We start from the raw sequence: 14194 nt of genomic DNA, 5'->3' as shown, positions 1-14194 counted from the left end.
TTCATTCCAGAAATCATCTCATTCAGGGAGGCCGACTTTGACTCACAGACTCCTAGAGACCTATGCCTAAGACCAGATGCGCCCGGTCAGGGGGCTGGACAGCCAGGTCGGCCTGACTGGCAACTGGAGGCAAGCTACATGGGAAGGCAGGTGATCAGAAGATGCCTGCAGGGTTTGGAATCACAACAGGGCAGTTAGTTTGGAACTTGAAAGCATAATGGCGTCTGCTGCATCAGTCTCCACAGGAGAAGTGTACCTGCCAGATAGGCCAGATGTTCCTACAAGACTCGAAGCCTTCTCCAGCAGACAGAGCCTAAATCAGGATGGCCAGCATTCTCCTTTCAGCATCTTTTTTTTTTTCCCTCCACAACTGACCAACTTCCTTTCAGATTAATGCATCCCATCTTCACTTATGTTTATACCTTTAGGAAGGCTACGTTTCCTGCCTGGGAACCTCTCATTACGTGTTACTATTTTAGAGCTTAATTCTGGTAGGGATGTTGTCAGTCTGTAACTAAATAGGACCTAAAGGTACAATAATCTCTGCCTGTCTCACCTCTTACAGAAATTAAAAGGACATGGGAAATTAGAACAGGGTCATCTCAGGGTTGGAAGGAAACTCCTTCATTTGATAGATGCCCGGTGTAGCAGTTTGATATTATTGATGAATTCCAAAAAGAAAATATTGGATTATGTTTGTAAACTGATCTTTTCCTCTGGGTATATTAGATTATATTGGATTCATAGGTTTACTTGATTAAGTAATTATGTAAACCTCTTGTGCCAGTAGGGCATGGCAAAGGACAGAGTTGGAAGGTTTTTGATGTTGGAGTCTGATGCTGAAGCCTTAAGCTGGAACCCTGGGAAGTAAGTTCACAGAGGAAACAGAAGCCAGCCCCAGGAAGAGAGAAACCCTAAGCCCAGGAAAAAGAAGCCTGAGGAAGGGAGGAACCCAGGAAGCCTGAACTCTCGCAGACATCAGCAGCCGTCTTGCTCCAACATGTGGAAATAGACTTTGGTGAAGGAAGTAACTTATGCTTTATGGCCTGGTATCTGTAAACCCCTACCCCAGACAAATACCATTTAAAAAAACCAAATGATTTCTGCTATTTTGCATCAGCACCCCTTTGGCTGACTAATACACCCAGAAAAGAAGAGTTTCCCAATGCCACATTGACAGTGGGGACCACATACTGGGGTCTTTAAGCTAAAATTTTAAGTTTCTCTCCATCCCACCTTCATAAACCAGTGTGGAAAGCCAGTGTGGGATTTTGCCTGGAAATCAGGAGACCTTAGTTACTCTTCCAGCTTTGACTCAAATAGTCTTCATCACTTGGGGGCAGGTCATTCATCCTAAAGTTTTATTTATCTTTCCACTGATTTCTAAAAGTTCCAACCTTTTCCTATCTTCTTTTCTGGTACTTAGTAGGGATGGAAGAGAGAGAGGATATTCACAGAAGGAGGCACATGGGGCAACAAAAGCAGTAAAAACTATGTTTTGGCAATTTTCTAAACACTCCCAGGCTCATTATTAGCCTCAGTCTCTTGGGCACAGGCCAACAGAGGAGCGGTGGGCAGGCTGCTCTTTGAACCCGCCAGCCTCTCTGCAGAGGTTTCCCTAGGCCGCTGCAGAGCCTTCCGGCTGAATGCTTAGCTAGGTCACGGGCATTTCATCAAGCTGCCTTCCTTCCCCCAAAGCAACCACTAAAAAGTTAGGGGTACTGAAGTAAGCCTGGTGCTTGGGATCGGGGGAAGCCGTGGCCTGACGTTCTCCCTTTCCCCCAGGCCTGTCCCTCTCTTCCATACTGCTGAGCCACTTGCTGTGTCTCTGCCTTCTCTATTTCATGGTAAAAAGCATTTTTCTGCTCTGCTCCTCACACAGTGGTAGAGGTTGGGGAGATTATATAATAAACTCGTCTGTTTGAAGTCAAGCCCCAAGCCCTTAGGAATTTGCCTGGTCTTGGGTTCATTTGTTCAGCAAGTGTTTGTTGAATTCATACTATAGGCATGACCAAGAGCCTGACACCAGTGACCCCACATACACCACATTCCCTAAGGCGGGTTCTTGCCAAAAATGTTTATCCCAAATCGCGTCATGAGGAAACAATCAGACAATCCAGAATGTGGGCCTTTCTCTAAGACGACAGGCTTGGACTCTTTAAAAAAATGTCAGTGTGGGGAAGCAGATGTGGATCAACTGATACAGCATCCGCCTACCATATGGAGGGTCCAGGGTTCGATGCCCAGGACATCCTGGCCCATGTGGTGAGGTGGGCCATGCGCAGTGCTGCTGCGCACAAGGAGTGCCATGCCACGCAGGGGTGCCCCCCGCATAGGGGCGCTCCATGCACAAGGTGTGCACCCCGCAAGGAGAGCCACTCTGCACAAAAAAAAGTGCAGCCTGCCCAGGAGCGGCACTGCACACACACAGAGATGACACAGCAAGATGATGGAACAAAAAGAGATCTGGATTCCTGGTGCTGCCTGTCAAGAGGGCAAGCAGATGCAGAAGAACACACAGCGAATGGACACAAAGAGCAGACAATGGGGGGAAAGGGGAGAGAAATAAATAAAATAAATCTTTAAAAAAAAAAAAGTCAGTGTGATGGAAAAGAAGTTAGTGCTGTCCAATAGTACTTTCTGTAATGATGAAAATAATCTATATTCTCACTGTCCAGTATGGTAGCCACTATCCGGATGTGGCTACTGAGCACTTGAATTGTGGCTAGTGCAAATAAAGAATTGATTTTTTAAATTTTCAGTTTACAATGGTTCGTTGTTAGTACATAGGCACATGATCATTTATTTTTATATTGGTCTTACTTCATGCAACTTTGCTTAACTCACTTAGTTCTAGAATTGTTTTAATGTTTGTAGTAATATATATTACACCAAATTAATTTTAATTAATTTCAATTTAAATAACCATACATGGCTATTGCCTGTTGTATTGGACAACACCAGCCTAGAATAAAAGAAACTGAAGAGATGATCAAATGCAATGCATGAACCTTGATTGGACCTTAGGTAAAAAAGGAGGAAAAAAAGATAAAATATATTGGGGGAGAAGAGCTATAGGGAAATATAAAACCAACTGTTTACTAGACGATATTGAACTAAAGTTAATCTTCTTAAGTGTGATGACAGTATTTTGGTTTTGTAGGAGAATTTCATTATTAGAAGCTTCATGCTGAAGTATATGGAGATAAAGTATCTGCTACTTACTTTCAAATGGCTCCGCCCAGCCACAATGAGACAAAGCAGATGAGGCAAGATGTTAATAATTGGTAAATCCAGCTGAAGGACATACTGATATTCATTGCACTCTTTTAAGTTTTCTATAGATTTGAAATTTTTACAATTAAAAATGAGTTTAGAGAGGCAGATGTTGTTCAAATGACAGAGGGCTTCTGCCTAATGCATGAGAGGTCCCGGGTTCAGTTTCCGGTGCCTCCTAAAGAGAGGATAAGCAGACACAGGCAGCACACAGAGAGCAGACAGTAACCAACAACTGGGGGTGGGGGTAGGGTGGGGAGGGAGGATAAATAAATAAAATAAATCTTTTTTTTTAAGTGGGTTTAATTGATTATACACTTTAGCTAGATCATATGATATATGACTATATCTCAATAAAACCATTTAATAGGTAAATAAATAAATAAATAATTGTGCAAGAATGGCCAGAAATAGCAGTTACGTACAGCGGGGGAAACAGAAAGAGATTGAGATGTGAAGAATTTTCTTATTTGCTTGTCTGTTTACTATTATTACTGTTGCATTGAAATAATGAAAATGCTCTACTAATGATTGAAGTGATGGATCCACAACAATGTGATTATACCAAATGCCATTGATTGTACACTTTGGATGAATTATATGCTTTATTATTATGTATCAATAAAATGGATTTGTTAAAAAAGTGGAAAGTAGAGAGTGAAAAAGAGAGAAGCAGACACCCATAGGAAGTGTGATGTAACAGAGCAAGGCAGACCAATTTCTCCAGCTTCCAACACAGTGTTCCAAACATGTATATGCAAATCAGTTGGTTGGCACTCTGAACGTATTATCTCTCTCTTATTTATAACTGTCTCTTTGGGAAACTGCCATCAGAATTGCAACTTAGTATCAAGGAAATATGCCCCCAACCTCACCAAAGGAATGCTCATTCCTTTCATATAAATTCCATGACTTTGGGGGAATAATTTGCTAATCTTCCCTCTTAAATCTTCACCCCCCACATTTTCTGATTTGAGAAACTAAGCGTAAGCTTCTACCCCAAATTATTACTCTTTATAAAGGCCAACAGATTTCTGGTATTTTGCATCAGCACCCCTTTTGGCTGACTGATTAATACGGAATTTGGTACCAGAAAGTGAGGTCATGCTTTTGCAATTACCAAAATGCTAGAACAGTTTTTTTAATGGGTAAGTGGTGTTTTTTGGAGGAATTGAGAAGCTTGATGGAAAAGGCCTAGAATGCTTTTAAGAGACTGTTGGTAGTAATATGGAGGCTAAAGTCATTTTTCATAAGGCCTTAGAAGGAAATAATTGTAAAATGTGTGATAGAAAAGGCCTAGAGTACTTTGAAGAGACTGTTGGTAGGAATATGGGTATTAAAGAGACTTTTTATGAGGACTTACAAGTAAATGATGAGACCATTATTAGAAACTGGAAGATAGGTGATCCATGTTTTAAAGTTGTGGAGAACTTAGCAAGATTAACTCCTGATGTTTTATGGAAGGCAGGATTTGAAAATGGCGAACCTGGACATTTAACTGAAGAACTTACCAAAGTAAATTCGGGGACTACAGATTGGCTTCTCCTTGCAGCTTATAGTAAAATGCTAGACAAGAGAGATAAGCTGAGAAGTGAATTGATGGGCACAAAGAAAGCAGAAACTGATTCTTGAAATTCTAAGCCTCTGGAAATCAAGTCCCCAGAAGGTAATACCCTATTTGAGGAGTTGATTGAACATGGACCTTGTAAATCAGGATTGAAAATGCAGTTATCTAGGAAAGACTTGTGGAAAGTCTTACTGTCTGATGGCTTGGACCCCTGTTTCCTGCATGTTAAACCATTTTTGCAAGAACTGTATGAACAAAACCACTGTCATCCTGGACTAAATGGGACCTCGATGGGAAATATGGGAAATATGGAAATATGACTTTAAGAGGAAAACCATGGAAGCTGATATCTGGAATGAAGATATCTTCTTGGGCCCAGAGAGGAACCCCACCCATGTGGACAGAGATGGTGAGTTTGCCCCAGCAGTTGAAGAGGGTGCATGTTCCCACCCACTGTCCAGGGTATAGAGAGAGTGGAATACATTCCCCAAGGATTAAGGAGAGTAAGGTCAACACCCCGTAGGTCTGAGAAGGTGGGGCATTCCCCCATGAATTAGGGAAGGCCAGGTCGCCAACTCATTGCTGAGAGGATTGAGCCTGTATGTCAAAAGTTAGGGAGAATGCTGTCTTCACTTCACTGTGCTAGGTGGGTTACGACTTTACCCCAGAGGTCAGGGAAAGTGTGGCCATCACCCCAAGGTACTTAGAGGATAAGGTTTGGAGCTCCCTTGCCACCCAGATGCTTGATGAGGGTGGAACCAAGAAAATGGCTGTTGGGCAAGCCTATGGAAAGGATGGGTCTTCATGAGGCCCCAGGGAGAAGAAACCATCATCTTGAAAATGACTCTCAGACTTTAAAATCTGATGAAGTATGCCCTGCAGGTTTTCAGAACTGTTATAGACCCATGACTCATGGTTCCCTCCCAATTTCTACTTGTGGTAATGCAAATGTTTATCCCTTGTCTGTCTATTTGTATATTGGAAGAAGATGAATGGTTTTGTAAGTTTCAGAGGTTTACAGCCAGAGGGACTTTGCCCCAAGACGATCAGTTCTTTAAACTGATTGTGATATGATTTTGTACTTAGCATTGCTACTGAAATAAGGTTTTTTTGAGTATTGTAATACGTTTTGGAATTCAGAGGGTGCATAGCAATTTGGCATTCTTTATGAATTCCAGAAATAGACATGGAATTATGTTTGTAAACTGGTCTGTTCCTCTGGGTGTGTTCCCCTTTGGTTGTATTAAGTTCAGAGGTTTCACTTTTACTTGATTGAATTAAAATTGGGGCTCTGATTCAGCCATGTCAGTAGGACGTTGAGTCCCTGCCACCTTGGGACTCACAGAGAAAATGCATGGCAGAGGACAGAGTTAGGGTTTTGATGCTGGAGCTCTGGGAATTAAATACACAGGAGAAGAGCACAAAGTAGAGACAGCGCTGTAGACACAGCAGAGGCCCTGGGAAGAGAGAGAGCCTGATAGCCTACAACTTCAGCTAAGCCTGGATTTTAAAAAAGTCCCAGGAGAGAGATGACATTGATCCCCACCTACAGCTGATATCAGAAGAAGCTGATACCAGGGAGCCTTAAGAGGAAGAAGGCTGAACCCTTATAGGTAACGCTCGCCATCTTGCTCCAGCATGGGGCCATTGACTTTGGGTGAGAAAGTACCTCTTATGGTGCCTTGAGTTTGACTCTTCAGGGCCTTGTGACTGTAAGCTTCTATCCCAAATAAATATCCTTTATAAAAGCCAACAGATTTCTGGTATTTTGCATCAGCACCTCTTTTGGCTGACTAATACGCTAAGGATAGTTTCCTTCTCCACAGATGGGCAGCACCAATCCAAAATTTTGTATTTGAAGTCCCTGTTTCCTTTGAAATATGCTGCTTGGGGAGTGGATGTAGCTCAGTGGTTGAGTGCCTGCTTCCCATGTACAAGTTCCCAGGTTCAATCCCCAGTAACTCCTTAAAAAAAAACAAAACTGCTGGCACTCATATCAGATAATTATAAATTGGCCACTTGGTTAAGTGACCAAAAGTCAAAAAGACTATAAATGCTACAAATGATCAATAAGACCTAAAGGGAAGCGGATGTAGCTCAGGCAACTGAGCTCCCACCTACACATGGGAGGTCCATGGTTCGGTTCCTGGTGCCTCCTAAAGATGACAGCAAGTTGGCATGACGGGCAGGCACAGTGAACTGACACAACAAGAGGCACAAGAAGAAAAACATAATGAGAGATACAACAAAGCAGGGAACAGAGGTGACTCAAGCAATTAGGCATCTCGTTCCCACATTGGAGATACCAGTTTCAGTTCCCAGTGCCTCCTAAAGATACAGCACACAGTAAGTGCGAACAACAAGGGAGTAGAAAGAAAGAAATAAAGTAAATTTTTAAAGTTCATTTTAAAAAATAATAATAAGGCCTGAAATACTAAGGGGAATCTGTTAAAAAAATGAAGTGATACTTAAGACAGGACTTAAAGCAGCATTTCTCAAAGTGGAATATGGCCTGGGATTCACCAGGGTCCTTGTGAAAAATGCAGATTTCCTTGGGTCCTTACTGCAGCCCTGCAGAATCAGAATGTCCATATATAACAAGTGCCCCAGGTAAGTCTGATGCACACTAAACTTAAAGTGTAGTAAGATTTGATGGGTTGGGCGGCTGACTTGGCCCAGTGGTTAGGGCGTCCGTCTACCACATGGGAGGTCCACGGTTCAAACCCTGGGCCTCCTTGACCGGTGTGCAGCTGGCCCATGTGCAGTGCTGATGTGCACAAGGAGTGCCGTGCCACACAGGGGTGTCCCCCACACAGGGGTGTCCCCCACACAGGGGTGTCCCCCACACACGGGAGCCCCATGCTCAAGGAGTGCGCCCTGTAAGGATAGCTGTGCAGCGTGAAAGAAAGTGTAGCCTGCCCAGGAATGGTGCCGCACACACAGATAGCTGACACAAGATGACGCAACAAAAAGAAACACAGATTCCCGTGCCACTGACAACAGAAGGGGCAAAGAAGAAGATGCAACAAATAGACACAGAGAACAGACAACCGGGGTGGGGGGGGGGAGTAAATAAATCTTAAAAAAAAAAAAAATTTGATGGGTGGAAAATAGTCCGAAGGGCATTTTGATAGGTGAAGCACTCTGGACAAATAAACAAAGAGTGAAAAAAGAGATGGGCTTTTCAAGAGTATAGAAACCTCAACTTGTGGAGGGAGGAAATTCCCATTTGAGATCAGATGAGTTGAACCGTTAGGTTGGTAGGGTGGGGCCACCACATATGAGGCTGCTCAGAAAGGTTGGCCAGTTTTTAGAAGATAGATGGTAGATAATGAAGGAACAAATAATTATATTTTAGGAAAACCATCCTGGCCAGTTGCATAGAGTGAATTGAAGAAAAGAGAAACTGGAGTCGGGGAGACCAATGAACACATTACTGAAGTAATCCAGGTGTGAGATGATGAGAGGCTGAAGTGGAGAAGTGGCACTGGGTATGAGCAGAGAGGATAGATGTGAGAAACACCTAGGTAGGATGAATTGACTGACTTTTTTAAAAGGAGAGGAGTCTTAAGGAACATGTGTACAAGGAAATGTTAATATGCTTGAGATATGAAGCCTGAGTGAAGAGAAGAAAAGATGAGGTCTGTGACAGAAATAAGGAAGCTGGGAAATGGACTTTGGCCCAGTGGTTAGGGCGTCCGTGTACCACATGGGAGGTCCGCGGTTCAAGCCCCGGGCCTCCTTGACCCATGTGGAGCTGGCCCATGCGCAGTGCTGATGCGCGCAAGGAGTGCAGTGCCACACAGAGGTGTCCCCCGCGTAGGGGAGCCCCACGCGCAAGGAGTGCACCTGTAAGGAGAGCCGCCCAGCGCGAAGGAGGGAGCAGCCTGCCCAGGAATGGCGTCGCCCACACTTCCCGTGCCGCTGACGACAACAGAAGCGGACAAAGAAACAAGACGCAGCGAAAAGACACAGAAAACAGACAACTGGGGGAGGGGAGGGGAATTAAAGAAATAAAAATAAATCTTTAAATAAATAAATAAGGAAGCTGATCAAAGGACCGTTTTTGTGCTCCAGCTGTAGCAAGAGGGAAGCTGTGGTAGAACCCTTAAGCAGAGATGCCTTCTTGGCAAGTTGGACATAATTGATTGGAGATAAAGACATAAATAAAGTCAAGACAAGGGCACTTGGCTAAAGTAAAGAGTTTATAGAATCATCACTTCAGAGACTAAGAACCAAGCTTTCACTTAAGGGAAAGATGGAATGGAGAGAAACCATGAAAGAAAAAGGTGATGATCAGAAAAGTAGGAGGAAGACTAAGAAAAAACTGTTACAGACCAAGTGAAGAACAGAATTCAAGGACTGAGTGATCAACTGTGTCATGCCAAATAAGAATGGAGAAAAGGCTATTGGAAAGAGGTCCAAGACATCCTTAAAGATACAGTAACTTGCCCTTCTGGGAAGATGGTGGACCAGAAAGACCCAGGACTTTCTTCTCTTCCAGAAAAATAGCTAGAGGACAGGCAAAAACAGCCTAGAAAAACAAATCTTCTAGGGTTTAGGACACCAGGGAAAAGCTGGACACTGCCCAGAAGAGAAGAGGGACAAAGGAAAAGAATGGCAACAGCAAAGCTGTGAGTTAAAAGCCATGGCTGCTACTGCCAGCACCCTCTTCCACATTTGAACACTGAGGTCTCTGAGCTGGCTACATACAAAGGGGGTCCCAGGGATCCACCTCCCCAGAAAAGGGAGAGAGAGGGACAAGCTAAGGCGGGCTCAGCTTTTGGCTCGTAGATGGGTCTGCTTGTCCCATAGCCCTTCCAGGATGGGTAGGGAGGCACCACTGTTTGCCTTGGGAGCCAGCAAGAGACTAAAGAGATCCAAACCTCTCAATCTCCCTCTCTACTAACAGGGACAGATGGTGGAGGAGGCAGAGGGAAGTGGAATTATTTCCTCCCCAGGAAAATGGAAGGGACTGCCAGCAAAGATTGGAGAACTGTCTCTGAGAAAGTTTGAAATGCAAGGCTCTTAGCCTCCAGGCAGGATCCTCTATCACATTGATCCAGTCTTGTTGCAGCACACTCCAAGGAGACATTGAAGTGGAAGGGCTGTCAAGGAGCGCCATCTGCTGGCAGACCATGGAAGTGCATGAGAAGAAATTTAAATAAATGAGAGGCTTTCTTCCCGTCTTTATAGCCTGGCTCCCCCAGGCACTAGGAAGTGGGTTTGCAACCCATTACTGGGTCTAGAGCCCAGGTTTGAGCAACTCACAGGGACAATCCTAAAGACAAGGCTAAAAACAAGAATCAAAAAACAGCAGTAGGGGAAGCGGCTGTGGCTCAATCAGATGGGCTCCCATCTACCATATGAGAGGTCCTCGGTTGGCGTCCAGGGGCCTCCTTGTGAAGGCAGGCTCACCTGCACACTGCAGAGTGCCATCCGGCCCACAAATACGGAGCACCGCCCGGACCAGGAGCGCCGCAGAGCGCAGCCCTGCCTGCAGACGTCACGGAGAGCCAATTCAGCAAGGTGACACAACAAAAAGAAGGGAGACAAGCGAGAACACAGAGGAACCCACAGCAAATGGACACACAAAGCAGACAGCAAGCAAGCTGCAAGGGGGGAGGGGAAATAAATAAATACAGGTACAGAAGAATGTACAGCAAATGGACACAGAGAGCAGACAGCACACACACACACACACACACAAAGCCACAAGGGGGGGATAAAAAATTTTTTAATAAAAATTAAAATTAAAAAAAGAGCAGTAACACACAGCCTCCTACCACTACAAAAAAGAAAGAAATTGAGCATCTGAGTAAACTTACCATCCTAATCAGATGCCTAGACAGCAGCAAAAAATTATAAGCCATACTAAGAAAATGGAACATGGCTCAAGAAAAGAAATGTATCAGAGTCCAAGAAGAGATGCAGGATGTGAGGCAATTAAATAAGATACACAAAACTTCCAAAATCAAATTAATGAGTTGAAAGACAATATGGGGAAGTGGACTTGGCCCAATGGATAGGGCGTCCACCTTCCACATGAAAGGTCTGCGGTTCAACCCATGTGGAACTTGACCCATATGGAGCTGGACCATGCGCAGTGCTGATGCATGCAAGGAGTGCTGTGCCACGCAGGGGTGTCCCCCACATAGGGGAGCCCCACATGCAAGGAGTGTGCCCCATAAGGAGAGGCACCCAGTACAAAAGAAAGTGCAGTCTGCCCAAGGATGGCGCCACACACACGGAGAGCTGACACAACACGATGAGAACAAAAAGAAACATGGATTTCTGGTGCCACTGATAAAGATAGAAGTGGTCACAGAAGAACACACAGAGAATGGACACAGAGAGCAGACAACTGGGGGGGGGAGAAATAAATAAAAAATAAATCTTTAAAAATAAAAAATAAATTAGAGGCATACAACAGTAGACTCAGAATGATATAAGAATGAATAAGTGATATGGAAGACAGAACAGGTGAAATTGAAGAGAGAAAAAAGAATGGAAAAAATTGAGCAGGGGCTCAGGGAGTTGCATGATAGCACAAAATGCAACAACATATGTGTCATGGGAATTCAAGCAGGACAGAGAAGGAGAAAGGGGCAGAAACAGTATTTGAGGAAATAATAGCTGAAAATTTCCCAACTAACCTGAAAGAAATGAACTTACACGTCCAAGAAGCACAGTGTACCCCAATCAGAATAAACATGAATAGACCTACTCCAAGACACATACTATTCAGAATGTTAAACATCAAAGATAAAGAGAAAATTCTGAGATGAGCAAGGGAGACTTAGTGCAGATTTCTCATCAAAGACCATGGAGTTGAGGAGACAGTGGTATGACACAGTTAGGAAACTGAAAGAGGAAAACTACAAGCCAAGAATTCCTTATCCAGAAAAACTGTCCTTCAAATATAAAGATGAGTATAAAGTATTTACAACAAACAGAAACTAAGAGAGTTCATAAAAAAGAATCCGACTTTGCAGGAAATATTAAAGGAAGCCTTACAGCCTAAAAGAAAAAGTCAGGAGAAAGAGGCTTGGAGGAGAGTATAGAGGAAAGAATAGCAGAAAGGATAACCAAAAGAGTAAAAAGACACATGAAAATGAGATATGACGTACGAAACCAAAAGAATAAAATGGTGGAAGTAAATAATGCATTTACAATAATATCATTGAATGTGAATGGATTAAACTCCTTAATCAAAAGATATAACCTGACAGAATAGATTTTAAAAACACAATCCATCCATATGCTGCTTACAAGAGACTCAGCTTAGACCCAAGGATATAAACCCACTGAAAGTGAAAAGTTGGAAAAAGATACTTCACACAAATAGTAACCAAAAAAGACCAGGGGTAGTTATATTAATATCAGACAAAGCAGACTTTAAATACTAAAAAGTTAAGAGGTACAGAAGGCCATTATATATTAATAAAAAGGAAAATCCACAAGGAAGAATGCAACAGCCATAAATATCTATGCACCTAACCAGGTTGCCTCAAAATACATGAAGCAATCTGGCAAAACTGAAAGGAGAAATAGACATCTCTGTAATAGTCATTGGAGACTTCAGCATACCACCAACATCATTCAATAGAAAAACTAGACAGTAGATCAACAAGGAAATAGAGAATTTGAACAATATGATAAACAAGTTAGATCTAACAAACATATACAGATAGAGTTGCAGCCTAACTCAGACGGTTATACATTCTTCTTAAGTACCGATGGATCTTTCTCGAAGATAGACCACATGTTATGTCACAATGCAGCTCTCAATAAATATAAAGATTCAAATTACACAAAGCACCTTCTCAGATCATAATGGAATTAAACTGGAAATCAATAATAAATAGGAAAGAGGTAAATATGCAAATGTGCGGCAGCTAAACAACACACTCCTAAATAATCAGTTGGTCAAAGGAGAAATTGCAAGTGAAATCAGTAAATATATTGGATGAATGAAAACAAGAACACAATTTATCAAAACTAGGAAAGCAGATGTGGCTCGATTGATAGAGTGTCTGCCTACAATATAGGGCGTCTAGGGTACAATACCCAGGACCTCCTGGCCTGTGTGGTGAGCTGGCCCATGCGCAGTGCTGCCACACACAAGGAGTGCCATGCCATGCAGGGGTGTCCCCCACATAGGGGTGCCCCATGCACAAGGAGTGCACCATGCAAGGAGAGTCGCCCACTGCAAAAAAGTGTAGCCTGCCCAGGAGTGGCACCGCACACATGGAGAGCTGATGCAGCAAGATGACGCAACAAGATGATGCAACAAAAAGAGGCACAGATTCCTGGTGCTGCTGACAAGAATGCAAGCAGACACAGAAGAACACACAGCGAATGGACACAGAGAGCAGACAACTGGAGGGGGACAGGGAAGGGGAGAGAAAATAAATAAATCTTTTTAAAAACCCAGACGTGTGGGATACAGCAAAAGTGGTCTTGAGAGGGAAATTTATAGTCCTAAATGCCTATATTAAAAAAGAAGAAAGGGCTAAAATTAAAGATCTAAGTGAACAACTGGAGAAACTAGGAAAAGAAGAGCAAACCAATCCCAAAGCAAGCAGAAGGAAAGAAATAATAAAGACTAGAGCAGAAATAAATGAAATTGAGAACCAAAAACAAAAAGAGAAAAATCAGCAAAATCAAAACTGGTTCTTTGAAAGGATCAGCAAAATTGGCAAACTCCTAGGTAGACTATTAAAGAGGAAAAAGAGAGAGAGAGAGAGAAGAGGCAAATAAATAAATCAGAAATGAAAGGGGGGAAATTACAACTGACCCCACAGAAATAAAAAGGACCATAAGAGGATATTATGTGCAACTGTATGCCAACAACTAGACAACCTAAATGAAACAGACAAATTCCTAGAAATGCACAAACAACCTACACTGACACTACAGAAAATACAAGAACTTAACAAACCAATCATATTTAAAGAGATTGAATCTGTCATCAAAAATCTCCCAACAAGGAAAAGTCCAGGACCAGATGACCTCACAGGTGAGTTCTATCAAGCATTTTGAAAATAATTAACACCAACCTTGTTTAAATTCTTCCAAAAAAATTGAAGAGGAGGGAAAATTACCCAAAACATTTTATGAAACCAACATCACCCTAATACCAAATTCAGATAGACACTATAAGAGAATAAAATTACAGAACAATCTCTCTAGAGAATATAGATGGGAAATTTCTGAACAAAATACTTGCAAATAGAATCCAAAAGCATATGAAAAGACTTCTACATCACAACCAAAGGGGCTTTATTCTCAGTATGCAAGGCTGGTTCAACATGAGAAAATCAATCAATGTAATAGACCACATTAACA

The sequence above is a fragment of the Dasypus novemcinctus genome, chromosome 13 (assembly GCF_030445035.2).
Source record: "Dasypus novemcinctus isolate mDasNov1 chromosome 13, mDasNov1.1.hap2, whole genome shotgun sequence".
Classification (NCBI taxonomy): Eukaryota; Metazoa; Chordata; class Mammalia; order Cingulata; family Dasypodidae; genus Dasypus; species Dasypus novemcinctus.
This window is presented reverse-complemented; position numbering follows the sequence as displayed.